The 9,713-nt window shown below is 40.3% G+C and overlaps 1 pseudogene; it reads right to left on the bottom strand.

Moving 5' to 3' along the window:
- Positions 1 to 6,032: 6,032 nt before the first annotated feature.
- On the bottom strand, positions 6,033 to 7,822 carry LOC133046551 (histone deacetylase 2-like; annotated as a pseudogene).
- Between the last annotated feature and the right edge of the window lie 1,891 nt (positions 7,823 to 9,713).

The raw sequence follows: 9,713 nt of genomic DNA, 5'->3' as shown, positions 1-9,713 counted from the left end.
CCCATCTATTCATCTACCCAATATATAGATTTTTTTTTAACACATACTATACTAATGGGATAGAATCCATCTTAAGAAATAAATAGTTAATTTTGAGCCTTCTAAGAGATGACATCCATCCTTTTGGGGTTTTAGCCATTCATTAGTAATTGGGAAAGCAATTTCAAATTGGTTGGTTGAAAAGAATACAAATGGGAAGCTGATAGGATACCTCTCAGTCAACACCCAGTGGTCTTTGGACTTGATTGTGGAAAGAGATTTTCTTTTCCTAAAAAGAGGAATAAAAAGATTGTTTGATGTATTGTGTGAAGAAATGTAAGTTTGTGCTATTAATGAAGACATCACCTATGTCCTTGCCAAAATGGCCTTCCCGGGGAAAGCTCAGTCAACTACTTGGAGTCAGGACTTTATCCAGGGAGGTGCATGGTGGCCTATACTTTTGTAGATGGGTGTAGGTCTCTAGGACTTTTCTTTCATCTCTCACCCTTGAGTAAATTACGACTAGGAAGTGAATAAGAAAGAGAGACTTACAATGAATTATATAACTTCCATATTCACAGCCATGGAGTGGGCCATTCTGAATGGACATGTAGCTCTCTGTTACCTTTAGGTCTAGCTTCCATTCTAGTGATCGTCCCACCCGTCACTCCAGCAGTTTCAGCTGGTGACTCCCAGTTGTTGCTTCTGATCCATACATTTCAGAAGAAGAGTAAGATGATCCCAAGGGTACCACCCCTGCAAATAGAATGACTCCTCTCTTTGGTTAGGTCTAGAAAGTGGAGGAGGGTTTGGAATTTCCTCTTTTTTTTTTGAAAGTAGCCTTTTTTTTTTTTTTTTGGTTTTTTAATCCTTTGTTATCTTACCTATGCTAGAATCACTGAAAGAGGGAATATGGGAGGTTATATAAGTCATTGCCTTTTGCATCCTCATGATGTGATCGATTAATTCATATAGGAAGTATAGTCATCAAGTGGTTTATAGAACATCTCAAGTGGGATTCAAATATAAGGTGGTTTATTTTTCCTCTATTACTTTTTTAAAACACTCTTTTTTGAATCACTTTTCTTTTGTTTCCTTTAATAACATCTTGGGAAGATTCAACGTTTTCAGTCATTTTCAGATATTGAAAAGTCCAGCCTTCTCTGGTCTATGTTGAAACTTAAATGTCACATCCAATTTAGTGGCCCACAGCCAGCCAGGCCTCAGCTTGAGGTATTTGTATTAGCAGTGAAAGGGGTATCGTCTTTTTCTTCTTCCTCCCCTTTCTGCTTTTATCTCCTCCGGGGCTGGGCTGGACAAGTGAGAGAGATTTCAGAAAAGGGCCAAAGTCTTTTGATTTCACTGCTGCTATTGTGGTCCTTCTCTGGGTGTCCACAACTGCCGTGTGGCTGGTATCGACATGCTGTTTCCCTTTGAGGTAGGTGAGTGTGTCCTTTCGGGATCATAGCTAGAGGCATCTTCAATGCAGAGTTCCCTGACCTGGGCCCAGAAAGGGAAGGAGAAGCCAGAGCATTCAAAACAAACAGATAAAGTACAACTCCAAAGATTCTAACCTTTCGTTCTTGTGGATCAGTGGTTCTCCAAGCTGGCTGTATATTAGAATCACCTGGGAAGCCTTTAAAAGCTTGTTAGTATTTGGGCCCAACCACAAAGATTCTGACTTGACTGGGCTCAGACATGAGTGTTTTTGAAAAGTTCTCCAGCTTATTTTAGTGTGTAGCCGTGTTTGAGAACCACTGTATAGTGGGCATGGGGGTGTTATGTTAGTTGCCCTCACTAGTAAATGCCATGAGATGTGGCTGGTGGCTCTCTCAAGAATGTGGGGTATATAAAATACCTGTTACTTTGTGGCTTTGTGACCTTAGCTGAAATTTTCATGATCAACAGGGAAATTCCATTCATTATTCTGTCATTTTTCTACGTCTTCCTGGTTCTCTTGCTGTCTTGGCATCTTCTGTAAAGAGAAGTTACATAGAAAAAGCTGTGGGTTGCCTTTTACTAACAAAGGTAGAGAGACTCTGAAAGGTAAATTTTCTGAAATTGTACCTCACTCCAGCAGCTTCTGGAGCTCTCTAGAGGGATCATCAGCTGATAACATAATTCTACTTTCCCAACTAGGCTAACAAAGAAACTCAAGAAACTGCCAACGTAATTCAAGTGGCATTTTATTTCCTCTTATTCCTTCTCCCCTTTCTCTAACACATTTTACTAGCAACTTCAGTATGAAAATAGTATCTTTGTTAGTGAGATTTTCATCAGTTTCTGCTACTTCATGAGGTTATGCATGAAGCCATTTTCCTTTTGTCTTCTGAAATAATAATAATTATTTCCATAGCAACAATTTTTAGCATCAGAAACTGAGCTAATGACTTCAGGTGAGGAATAAATAACAGGAGCCAGTGAACAGTGTATTTCTCCAAAAGCAGTGAAAGCCACCCTGGGGAACACGATTCAGTGATGAAGCAGAATCCTCCCTAAATAGAAATTTCAGGGTGTTTTTCCCATGACTCATCAGTGACTTTAAATGTAGTTCCTGTTGGCAATAAATTTACAGTTTTCGGTCTGAATGCTGCCAAAAAGGAAACAAATGACTTTCCAAAATTAAATGTATGTGGTTCAAGATGGGAACAAAGCATGAAAAGCAGAGGCCTTGCTGGTGACTGTTGACACCAGGCTGTGAAATTACACCCTGATCACAGGTATATGCAGAAGTCAGCAAGTACATAGCGGCCTCATCTGGGAGAGTGTGAACGTCTCTTCCTCTCTCCTCCCAAGGGACATTTCTGGAGTCTCACAGCTCTAACTGTAAAGAATTGCGTCCATGTCTTTGGGTTACAAACAAGGCCCCAAAAATGGGAAAACTGAATCTTAGTGGAACAAGCACCTGGCAAAGGCTCAAGGGATTTGAGGCTTTTTAAAATTTTTTCTTCTTTTTCTCCCATTAATGAGTTTTGTGGTTTAGGAAAGCTAACTTAACCTTCAGTCAGTTCAGTTCAGTTCAGTTGCTCAGTCGTGTCCAACCTTATTAGGCTGTAATTTCTTGTAAGATGAGCCAGGCAGTCTCTACTTGTGCTTCTTCACAGCTTGAGTGCTCTATGAATTTCTGTCCTGTTCCTTGTTCATCGCTGTACATCATGCAGGAAAATCTTGATCCAGTTGATTTCTTGCTTTTCACCCTTTTCCCAATTATTGGCTCTTTGGAGAGTCTCCTTACCAATTAGGAAGAACAACTGAACAGATGTATTTTAAATCTGGATTGTCTATGATTTGGTAGTAGACATGGCTAATTATTAATGAAAATAGATGCTTTCGCTTCCATCGTATAGAATTTATCAGTGCCGGTGCTCCCAAGTGAGGCTCTGTGACTCAATTCTGCTGCTAGGATGTAAGAGGAGTTGCTGGGTGTCACTGTCGAGCCAAGGTGGACAGGAAGCAGAGTGCCGCCTCTATGTTGCCCTCCTCCTTTGGTTTGCTGGATATCTATGCCCATAGCAACCTTGGAAGCCCAAGTTGAAAACAGCTGAACTTCTGTCAGCCTGGGTTCCTGAATGACTGAGTGGAATGGAGCATGATGCACACCAGGAAAATCCATAGTTTTCTACTGTTTTTAAAAAACTTTTATTTTACTTCAACTTTATTTTTAAAATATATGTTTATTTAATATTTTTGGCTGCACTGGGTCTTTGCTGCTATGCACAGACTCTTTCTAATTGCAGGGAGGGGGCTACTCTGTTGTGGCGCTTGGGCCTCTCTGCGGTGGCTTCCCTTGGGGACCACAGGCCCTAGGCACGTGGGCCTCAGTAGTCGCAGCTCATGGACTCTGGAGCCCGAGCTCAATATTTGTGGCACACAGGCTTAGTTTCTCTGAGGCGTGTGGAATCTTCACGGACCAGGGATCAAAGCCATATCCCCTGCATTGGTATGTGGGTTCTTATCCACTTGTACCACCAGGAAAGTCCTCTACTGTTTTAAGCTATGAATATTGAGGGTTTTATTTCTCACAATTACTGCTGTTACCATGACCACTATAATTTGAAACATCAAATTCTTCTTCTCAACAACTCTTGAGATAAGCCTATCTTCCCAAAGGTGAAATGTCACCATGATGATCTGATGAAATTGTCTAAGAGGGTTTACTAATAGAACATTTTATGATTGAAGGTTGGGGAGCAGTGACTCATTTTCTGGAGATATGCAGTTAGATTCCTTGAGATGGGTATAGGAATGTGGTGGTAGTTTAGGAGGTGAAAGACATTTAATTGCACCAGAAAGTACCTCCCATCCCCACTACCACCAGAGAAGGCAGAGCCTGAATTTTAATGATACATGGGTAACCATGGACACCAGAAATTGACAGACTTTGAATGAACTGCCAGAACCTGGGGCTATCTCTGTTTTTTAGATTCTATAAGCTCTATGGTTTTTCTGTTGTAAAATTTTTGATCCTTTCTTATAAAGCATCGCTGACACCTGATTGATCTTGTTCTTGTCAACCTTGGCTACTTGGAGCTTGAACTGGGTTTAATTTGATTTAGGAAAAGAAAGAAATGTTGTTGGGGTCCTTTAATGGATCGGAACCTGGTGGTACAGAGTCGAAAATAAGAAAGTAAGAGAAAGAGAGAGAGAGACAAAAAAAGACCCGGGGACCTAAGCTCTAATGGAGCAAAGGTGCTTTAATGATTTTTCTATGAGTATATATAGGCTCTGGTACAAGAAACTTCTTTCAGGAATGAAAGAGATCAGAAAACCAAATGTACAGCAACCGTTACCAAGGGAACAAGGGGTAATGTTAGTCACAAGGTCAGGAGGGAATCCATATCTCAAGAAAGGGGAACGAGACTAAGCAGTTTTGTCCTAAAGAGAATGTTTACTAAAGGAGACCCAAGCCTGCCTCACACAATGACCTCAGTCCCTGGGAGCAGCGTGCTGTTCCGCTTGAAGAGGGACAAAGGACTCATGAGAGACAGCACGTAGGAATCCTCCCGTCAAACATTCCCTGACACATGTGACATTTCATGTACTCTGGTGTCATTGGCACCAGTTATAAATGGGCTGATAATCCCCGTGGATGCTGTATAAAGGTAGATGTATAATGCATGGTATTCAGTGGCAGAAAGCTGTAGTGTGCAAGGTAGCTTAAGTGTCTAAGCAAACACTGTCACTGTTGTTTTGTGGATTAGCTGAAAAAGTGAAAGGGAAAGTCTCTCAGTCATGTCCAACCCTTTGAGACCCCATGGACTGTCCATGGAATTCTTCAGGCCAGAGTACTGGAGTGGGTAGCCATTCCCTTCTCCAGGGGATCTTCCCAACCCAGGAATTGAACCCAGGTCTCCCACATTGCACGTGGATTCTTTACTAGCTGAGCCACAGAGGATTAGCCGAGAAAACATTAAAATCCATATATATGATGCTTATGTTACTTTATCTCCAAATCATTAGCCCCATTTAGTATATACTGTAGATTGCAAACTCATTTTAACATTAGTTTAAGAAATCCATGGGGTTGCAAAGAGTCGGACATAACTGAGTGACTGAACCTAAGAAAAATAGAATTAATAAAATAAATTGACTGATACTGTATGAGAACAAAGGTTGCACAATACTCACTAAATCTGACAGAAATACCTTTCAAGGATACTCATATTCCTACTACCATCTCAACTTGCCTAACTAGGCATCAACTGTACCTAGAAAATATTTTTTTGCAAAAAATTATAAAAATATGCATATTAGGTGTTAAATAGGAAAATAAACATTCTGAGACTCAGCTGTCTGAGTAGACAGTGTTGATGAAAAGAAAAGCTATTATGCTGGAAGAAGGAGGTATCAGGCTAATCAGTAGGGAAAAAAGTGTAAAGTTAGTGGATTTAGGGATCATGGTATGGATGCTATGATCTTATATATGAAAAAATATTCAAGGAGAGAAAGCAGGTGTAATGGTTTGCTTTTTTTTTTTTGAAGTACAATTTTTTAATAAAGATAATTACAAAAGATGGAAAAAATCAGCTCAGAAAGGCCAATTACTTCTTTAATAGATCAGTTTTTTGATATAATAACACATAAATTTTAAATACTATCATGTAAAGCATGGTGGAGGAAAGAAATTTTGCTTCATAATTGGAAAACTCACAATAAAACTTGCCAAGAAAAACAAAAACAAAAGCCATTTTGAAAATAAATACAGTCCATGCCAAAGTAGTATAAAATGAAGCCAGAAGTCTTCAAAAAGAAAGAACATTTTTCTTCCCAACATTTGCTCACTTTTTTATGGTTTCTCAAAGTGGTGAGACTCAAATTCAAGGATTGCTGAGCTATTCTGATTTGGCTCCTTTGGTATCTGTTTTTTCACCACTATTATCCTTGGATTTATCTTCCTCCTTAACATCTGCTTTTTTTGTCCTCCGTTTCCTTCTTCTTTGATGCTAGCTTTTTTTGCTCCTTTCTTGTGATCAGCCACATTTCTATGACCACCTTCTCTTTCGTGCTCAGAATCTGAGAACTCTTCATCACAAGCTATTCGTTTGTCTGATGCTCGAATAAAAATTCTCTTGTCTGTATCTTCTCCATCTTCATCTCCACTATCCTCATGAACTGCATCTTCTGAAATAGCTTGCATCTGGACACCAGGTGCATGAGGCAACATGCGTAAATTTTCAAATAAATGCTGTTTTATCTTTTCCATATATTCTGGAGTGTTCTGGTTTGTCATGCTTGAAGGACTAATATGCAGTTTGAAGTCTGGTCCAAAATACTCAAAATAATCATTATATGGCAATTCGTTGGGAATCTCACAGTCAAGGGCAACTGCAGTCTCATATGTCCAACACTGAGCAACGTTGCAGAATGTGTATCCACCTCCCCCAAGCATCAGTAATGGTAAATTGAAAGTTTTTACAACTTCTACACATTTAGCATGACCTTTAACTGTCAAATTGAAGCAACCAAGTCTATCACCAGATAGTCTGCACCTCACTGTAGCACCACAGCACTAGGCTGATACATCTCCATCACTTTTGAAATAATAGGCTTAAATATCTGGCCATATGATTCATCATCTATACCATCTCTCATTGGAAAATTGACAGCATAGTATTTGCCTTTTCCTGCACCAATATCCCATAAGTCTCCTGTTCCAGGAAAGTATTCCCTATATTTATGGAACGATACAGTCATTACATGATCTGTTGTATAAAAAGCCTCCTCAACACCATCACCATGATGGATATCAATATCAGTATATAAGACTCTCTGATGATACTTTAGTAATTCAAGGATGGCAAGCACAATATCATTAACATAACAGAATCCTGATGCTTCTGATTTCTTAGCATGATGTAATCCTCCAGCCCAGTTAACAGCCATATCAGTTTGTTGTCGGTTTAACTTCACAGCACCAGCAACTGAGCCACCAGTTGAAAGCTGACAAAACCCCAAAAGCCCATCAAACACTGGACAGTCCTCTCCAACATTAAATCTCTGCATCTGCTTACTATGCTCAGACGTGTTATCTGGTCTTATTGAACATAGAAATTTGATGTACTCATCACTGTGGTATTTTGTCATTTCTTCAGCAGTGGATTTATGGGGCCTATATATTTCCATTTTTCTATATAAGCCATAATTTAGCAGCAAGTTATGGGTCATGCGGATCCTATGAGGTTTCATGGGATGACCCTGTCCATAATAATAATTTCCAATATCACCATCATAGTAGTAGCAAACTTTCTTCTTGCCACCTCCTTGACTGTAGGCCATGGGCTCCCTGGCCACTGCCGCCTCTGGCTCCTCCTCTTGCTGCTGCTGCTACTGCTGCCTCCGCGGCTCCAGCTCCGGCGGGGAGAGAAGAGGGCTGGGGCGAAGGTGGAGGGTGGCATTCCCGTGGGGAAGGGCAGGCTGGAGGGAGGAGAGGACGGGGGTGCCGGGAGGGCTGGGTACCGCCTGGCCTAAGGGCCGAGAGCGCGGACCAGGGGGCGGCGGCGGGCCAACTCCTGGTTTGCTTTCTTTTAACCCCAATAATGAAGTGATAAGACTATACTGTGGCTATCATCTCTGGCTGATTCATGTTGATGTTTGACAGTAAACAACAAAATTCTGTAAAGAAATTATCCTTCAATTAAAATATAAATTAATTAAAAAAAAGAGTATACTGTGTTCCCATAGAGCAGGGATTTTAGCTGAATATACCTGTACCTTTTGGCCTGGAAATGGTCCCCCATTTTGTAACAATGGATTTATACTGACATTACAAGGCAGTCAAAAGTAACTAGAAGTGGTGATGCATGTAGTCTTTCTAGGTCCATTTTGGAAAATGACATTACAAGGCAGTCAAAAGTAGCTAGAAGTGGTGATGCATGTAGTCTTTCTAGGTCCATTTTGGAAAATGACATTACAAGGCAGTCAAAAGTAGCTAGAAGTGGTGATGCATGTAGTCTTTCTAGGTCTATTTTGGAAAAAGATCTGGGGAGAAGAATTGGGTGGGTTTGTAGATAGATGGAGGAGGAGGTCATTCAGGGAACAGAGTTTTGAGTTTTGTATTAAAGGATTAACTTTTGCTCAACATGCTTAGGAGAGCTGTTGAGCGTTGCTGCTTTGTTGCTCCTTCCATTGATTCTTGTGTCCCTATGGGTCATAAATCACCTACCTGCATGTCTACGTGAGCTCCCTGCTTTCACATGAAAAGAACAATGACTACAAAGGGGGCAGAAGCTTCCTCTCCGTGCTCTGTGGGAGTTGACTTATGTTTCTAGCAATCTAGGCAGCTTGTTAATTTTACTCTCTCTTATTTTTACCATGGAGGTAATGAATGTTAAAACAGGCATAGACTACTTGTGTTGGTTTTCAAAGTGTAAAGATGCCAGCTTCTCACTAAGTAAGGATTTAACTTCTTAACTTTTGTAGTCCTGTGGCACACAGTACAGTATCAGGCATGTAATATGCATTTTGATAACTGAGTAGGTGAATACGTGGCTGAATTTGCAAATGAAGTACAACTATACCCCAAAGATACTGCAGGTTTGGGTTCAGACTGCTTCAGTAAAGGGAATGTGGCAATAATGTGAGTCACATGAATTTTTTGGTTCCCCAGTGCATATAAAAGTTATGTTTACACTGTTTTGCAGTCTATTAAGTGTACAATAACCTTATGCCTAAAAATATTAAAAATACTTTATTGCTTTGTTGTTGTTCAGTCACTGTAAGTCTTGTCCGACTCTTTGCGACCCCATGAACTACAGCATACCAGTCTTCCCTGTCCTTCAGTATATCCTGGACTTTGCTCAAACTTCTGTCCGTTGAGTTGGTGATGCCATCCAACCATCTCAACTTCTGCTGCCGCCTTCTCCTCCAAAAAATGCTAATTGTTCTCTGAGCCTTCAGTGAGTCATGGTCTCTTTCCTGGTGGAGGGTCTTATTTCAGTGTTAATGACAGTCCACCTTGTCACTTCTTTATCCTGCCACTAACTTTTGGAAAAAATTGGGTCAGTTGTCCTTTAGATTTCTGGATTTTTCTATTAACTGTGGTGCCAGTTAACTTGGACCTTTATCACTTGACTTCCTTAATTGATTCTATCCAATTTCAACTTTTGGGGCAAGAATACTTTGTAGATTATGCTCTCTGATCCATGTTATACAATGTCAGCATATAATATCTGGATGCACCGATTCTTAGTAATGCCAAGATTGATCACTAGGTTCAGGTGATGATAGCTCAATCC

Source organism: Dama dama, chromosome 25 (assembly GCF_033118175.1).
Source record: "Dama dama isolate Ldn47 chromosome 25, ASM3311817v1, whole genome shotgun sequence".
In the NCBI taxonomy this organism is placed as follows: domain Eukaryota; kingdom Metazoa; phylum Chordata; class Mammalia; order Artiodactyla; family Cervidae; genus Dama; species Dama dama.
Note: the sequence above shows the minus strand (reverse complement) of the source record. Positions and strands in the feature narration are given on the sequence as shown.